At 38.6% G+C, this 6,356-nt stretch overlaps 1 pseudogene; it reads left to right on the top strand.

The window, feature by feature from the left end:
- Positions 1-1,954: 1,954 nt before the first annotated feature.
- On the top strand, positions 1,955-2,686 carry LOC117354837 (annotated as a pseudogene).
- The last annotated feature ends 3,670 nt before the right edge of the window (positions 2,687-6,356 follow it).

Below are 6,356 nucleotides of genomic sequence, written 5' to 3'. Positions count from 1 at the left end.
TTAATGAGATACCCTGAATTAACTTTTAGTTGGGAAAGAATAACCCCAATATATTCTCCTGATGGTTTGGAAATAATTAAACAGGCAAAAAAACAAAGGAGACAGACACCTCTGCACAAACGAAATCCAACAGACAAAAGCAGAAAGGGCCAGGCCTTCAAACTTTAATAGTAACCAGAAGTACAATTCAAATTAACTCATTAATTTGAATTGTTGTTCTGGTTGCTATTAAAGTTTGAAGATCTGGCCCTTTCTGCTTTTGTCTTGGAAATAATTAACTCATACCCATGACCTTTCAGGCATCACAAAGATGGATTCTTGCAATTTCTGATGGGGAAAATGTATTGTTGAAAAAAAATATCAGAGGAAGCCTCTAATTACAAGTGGACTATTTATGTGAACCTTGTTTAGTTTGGACAGAACATACTTTCCTCTTCACTGGAACAGAATTGATTATAAATAATTTAGTTGTCTCTTTTGTATATATTTGCTCCAGCAATTTTTGGATTGACAGCAACCCCCTCTATAATTGCAAGTTCTGGGAAAACTAACCTAGTTTGTGAACTGTTATGAACCCCATGTTCCCTTCTATCAAGGGTCTACTGTACAGTAAATCATCATCTTCATGGCTCCATAGCAAAGACTAATATCCCAACACTCCCCTTTCTCTTCACTGTTCCCTCTAAGCTGAATGGGAGTCCTCCACCTACAGTCCTACCAGTGTGGAATGCTGTTTCATTATCACATTTTTAATAGTGAGGGACAGGCAAGCTCTGCCATAGTCCAGGTAGCCTGCCTGTCTTTACCAATTTAAAACACAATATTCAAACACTGCCCCCCACTGGCAGAAAGGCATTTGGAGGACTCCTGCTCAGTTTAGAAGGAACAGTGCTTCCCTCTTCATGCACCGAATTCACAGTTAGCAGCACATGCTGTCTTTACAAGCGGTGGTGTTTTCCATGGTTTAATGTTAACTCAATCACATTTTAACAACAAGACTCCTGAGGCAGGCCCTTTTAGGGCCAAAACACGATTGTGTCGAGTCTAACACAATAAAAGGGATTGAGCACCAATTGATCACCTTCATTGTTGTTCCTTGCTCTTCACTTGTGTGGAGGCGGTTTCTCCTGTTTGTTTTCCATATATATATACACACGTCAATTTTTTTCGCTCTGTCACCTTCACTCTCCTATTTCAAAAACCAAACATACCCTGTCCAGATCTATTCACTCACCTTTTCAGGTTCCTCTGTCCTCTCCCGATATTTTAACTTGGCATTTCATGGACATTGTATAAAGTTTTGAACATGGAATGGGTTTTAATTTATTAGAATTCAGTCTTTTTTTTTTTTTTTAAATTCTTTAACAAAAGGGTTTTGGTGGAAGTTATAATAGATTGAACAAGAGCCAGTGAAAAATGAGCTAGTAAGTGAAGGGGCAGAACTTCAGGTTTGTTTGTTTTTTGCTGTAAACAAAATGGAGGCGCCTGCAACTGTGACCGCATGTGGAACTTGATAGGTAGATGAGCTTTCAGTTTGAATCGGGCTGCAATGCTGCTGAAGAGGTATGGGCTTTGAAGACTGTGTGAACGCTGCTGTAGAGAGAGGTGGGAGGACGGAGATGCATGAGCATGGGGGAGATGCTCCAGAGTTGCTGAAGGGGACAGAATGATTGGCTAGCAGGGAGATTAATGGTTATACCTCTTTAGTCCTGTGTGGATTTTAACGCACATGGACTTTCATTTTTGCTGTTTCTCTATAATTGTCCTTCCTATATGAAATTATCCAGCTCTTTTGGCCACCATCACTGGCCCCAAAGTCTACTCAATTGCTGCCCCTAATAGTCTGATGCCAGAGTATATGGTGCTGTGTCTCTTTCTGCCACTGCTATTAGCGAGTCTGGGAGAGTGGAGCTGGGGCCACTGTAGCCACCACCGCCACTGGCCAAGGGGGAGAAAATCGAGTAAAGCAAAGGAGAAGAAACAGAAGCATTTGGAAGAGCGAGTAGCCATGGATGCTGTCTGTGCCAATGTGGAAGCAGCCAATAAGCTTGATGAAACCCCTGGAAGCCTTTCCTTTCTTCAAGAAATATGACAGAAATGGGCTGAAAATATCATTTGAGTGCAAGAAGGTTTCCAGCTTAAGCCAAGCAACAGTGAACTAGGCCTTTGAACTAACTAAAATTAATATGGAAAGCTTATATGAGCAGAGTGAGTGAGGGTGGAAAAACCAAGAAAAATGGGATGAGTTGACAGATGTCAGAGCATGGACCTGAGTGCTTGGGAGGAAGGCTCTTCCCCAGTTGCTTTCATTCATTTTTGTTTTGATGTGAAGTATGGAGATGAAGTCCTATACTGATCCAAAGCACAGTTAGAAATCAAGGTGAGGCGGAAAGGCCGGGAGACGTTCCTTATACAGATCTTACAGTTCATGGCAAACAGTACACAGATGAAGAAAGATATGCTGACTGTGTTCAAACACAACCATGGTGCCTACCAGTTCTTCCGGGAAGCACTATAATTTGAAATTGATGAGACTTCTCCAATTATGTCTGGGTGCTGTGGAGATGACTGCAGTTATGAGATCCTGAGCCATAGAGCAAAGTATGGAGAGGGCCAGCACATACACAGCAACAGTCTCTGCGGAGGCTGTTACCTGGCTTCTGAAAACCCCATTCTAAAAACTTGAAACTAATATCAACATGTAAAACAATTGGCATCTGAATTTGATAAATGAAATTATACAACTGCTTTTTTTAAAATCACATTTATGTAAAAGGGACTTGACAAGCATGCATGCTTAGCACATGAGAGGACACCTGGCATTTCAAAGAAGAAAAATTGGCATATACTCATCTCTAAAGTGTAAAAATAAAGAATCTAAAGCAGCCAAAGAAATGGTAGAGACTTATCCAGTTTTTAATCCTATATCACATCAGTCTAATGGACCTCAAAAGAAAAAGAATGTAAACAAAGAGAAAGAGGAAGGAAGTACAGCTGTAACCCCTATTAGTATTAGAATGGAAAAGACAAGGAAACTGAGCAAGAAAGCAAAAATACTGAAAAGGAGAAAATGGAGGTGGTCGTTGCCTCCAAAATTCTAAAGACACCCTCAGATGGTCAAAAAAAAAGTTATAGAAGGGGCTTTCTCTGGACTCCATACTACAGGACCTGGGGCAGATTCAAAACAGTAAAGACAGGGCTGCTAAGCTTTTTGAGTAGATGATTGCCTTCATTTTTTCAGGAGCACTTCTTCAGTCAGATTTGGGAGAATAGATCATCACTAATCTGCCGGTATAACTTCAAGTACTACAAAGGCTTGTTTTCTACTGCAGAGTTTAATAGGATTCCAGAAGATCAAGACTGCTAAGACAGAGTTCCTCCTCTTAAGATGCTGTCTGGAAACTATATATATCTCATTAAATTTATTACTTCATTAATTTTTTTAGTAGGGTGATGAGTTTATTATAACAGAGATTTTGTTTTTATTCTATTGATTTATATATCTTATTTTTATCAATTTTTAATATTATTTAATGATTAATAGGGTTATTATTTTGGGAGCACTTACTATGGTATTTTTATTTTACAGCTTCCAATTGATGATTTAATTAGTTTAATGTTAATTAATACTGGCAACTTATAGTAGATTGTTTATGAGTTTATATTCTTTCTTAATGGATTTAAATAGTTGTTTTAATTAATTAATTAATTAATTGAAAAAATACTACTGAATAAAATGCTGATAATAATCAATTAATTAATAGAATGTCATGATTTTTTTATATTTTCAATAGAGTACTGTTCTTAATGAATTTATTATATTTTATATTTTGCTAAATTCATGGTATTTTTCTGTTTTAGATTGGTAATATTTCTTGTTTCTCTTGATTGAGGCAGTTACTGATAAGATATACTGTATAATGTTTAATTAAATACCTAGGTGAGTTAATAACTATTTTTAATTATATGGTATGGTAATTATAAATTACAAGGGAATTAAAATTTAATGTTTTTAGTATTCATTTGAATATGAAGAGTTAATTTGGGGAAGAATTTACAGTGCCTAGGGGAAGATGAAGTTGCCTAGTCTGCATGTTTTGCACCCAAGCTTTTGTGTTATTTTAAGGGATGGGATATAGGAGGGAATGGGGTAGTTTTAGATTGGGATCCTGGATGTGCGCAGATGGATTATTTGTAAGTTTGGCAAATATGTTATTAGGTTTCCACTCTCTAGTATGTCTCTATCAAATAAAATGGCTTTGAAATTTTATCCACTGAATGTTAATGGACTCAATCATCCCATCAAGAAGAAAAGATTCTTAATTTTTTTGAAAAAACAACAAGCTCACATATATTTTATACAAGAAACCCATCTGTCAGCAATTGAGACAGCTAAATTAGAAGGTGGCTGGATAAAACATTGTTTTTTCACTCCAGCTAAGGGAAAAATGCAGGTGTGGCAATCCTGATTAAAAAGACGATATCTGCTAAGTTTGAGGACTTTCGGGCTGATCCAATGGGTAGATGGTTCTATGTTAATATTGAGAGGAGGAGGGAGATGGAAAGAAGAAAAAGCATGGGAGTTCTGAAGGATCCCTGTAAGTCCTGACATTATTAAACCAGGTGAAGTGGGATAAGGAAAAAACCATAAGCTCACAGAAACTGTTCTCTCTACAAAAACCTTTCTCTCCCCCTGCAACTAGTATCTTATCTCTGCAGCTGATGGAAACAGTAGATTAGCTGTGAAAAGATGTTTTACATCATTCAAGTTTATTAAGTTATTAGGATTTTATATACCGCCTATCAAGGTTATCTAAGCGGTTTTTACAATCAGAGCATGCAAAGATGGGGAAATGCGCTGTTTTTAAGTTCAATTAGCTACTGTATCAGTAAAACTAGAGAAAAAGCAACAGGTCCTGAGGCTGTGGGTTTGTTGTGGTGCACCAAGGCCCGCCCAGCCAGATACCATGAAGAGATAAACAGACCATGGTCAGAAGACAGAAATTCTCAGAAGATAGAATTCACAAGAAATATCATCTAATAGCAAGTGTCGGAGATATTTGCAGTTGGGAGGGGGTTCTTGTGCTCAGAAATGCTAATATGGTTCGGAAACAGACATTTCGGGGAAAAGGTTAGGTCTTACGGGAAACAGAGTGAATATATAACATGACGCAGGTGAACCAGCCAATAAATGAATGTAGTTAGGCAGTAATACATAGGATAATAGCCAATAAGGAGGTATATCATGTGATCTAGGACAACGTGGTGTTGGCCACTAAGAAATGTATAAAAACCAGGCCTTTAGAAGGGAGAGGTCAGAACAGACATCAGAGGATCTACAGGCCTGGAGATCACCTTCTGTTACGCTATATGCTGAATGATTTATTCCTGTAAGCTGTTACTGATTGACTAAATAAATATATACTTATTGAAACCAGTATATAGCGTGCGAGGTCACATTACCGAGGTAGGCCTGGACAGCTGCCTACATCAATATGACTTCAGGAAATAATACCCTGACACTTTTCAATATTTATCCACCTAATACAAATCAGGCGGAATTCTTTACAAAAACTCCAACAAGTAATTCTTTCACTCGCTATGCCTAATTTAATCGTAGCTGAAGACTTCAATGCTGTAATTGATACAATTATGGATAAACAACCAAGTAGACAATTGAAATCTTTAGGTCTTAATAATCTCATAAACAGTTAGCATTTTAAAAGATATATAGCAGTTTTTTTTTTTATTTCAATGCTTGGGAATTTACATTTTGTTCACTAGTTCATAAATCATTTTCAAGAGTTGATTATTTTTTGTTTCAGATTATTTAATTCAACAGGTCACAAAAGCTAAAATAGATCCTATCATTTTGACAGATCATGCGGGAATTTGGATTGAATATCAGTTCATTAAAGAGGATTCCCAGAGACCTGTTTGGAGGTTCAATAATACACTGCTTGCAGATTCAAAACCCGAAAACCCAGTGACCACCCGAAACCCTCCCGGCTTCCTGCAGGCCTGCTTTAGGCCGGAACAGGAGGGATCCCTCCTGTCTCCTGCCCCAGCCGACACTAACAATTACATCCTCCCTCCTTCCTTCCCTCGCGTACCTGTTTGTTCCCTGGTGGTCCAGCGTGCATCCCACGCTGAAATCCACCAGAAGTTTGTAAAGGTAAGTAGCCAGCGGCGCACCCAGGCCAGCACGCAGCAGTGAGCTTTTTGTGCTGCCGGTCAGTCCTGCACCGCTCCTTGATAGACGGCCGCAAGTTCTCGCAGGATTCGTGGTTCTCGTGGCAGCCTAACAAGGAGCTGTGCAAGGCTGGCCAGCAGCATGAAAATTTCGCTGCTGCGTG

The sequence above is a fragment of the Geotrypetes seraphini genome, chromosome 2, assembly GCF_902459505.1.
Source record: "Geotrypetes seraphini chromosome 2, aGeoSer1.1, whole genome shotgun sequence".
NCBI classification, from domain to species: domain Eukaryota; kingdom Metazoa; phylum Chordata; class Amphibia; order Gymnophiona; family Dermophiidae; genus Geotrypetes; species Geotrypetes seraphini.
This window is presented reverse-complemented; position numbering and strand designations above follow the sequence as displayed.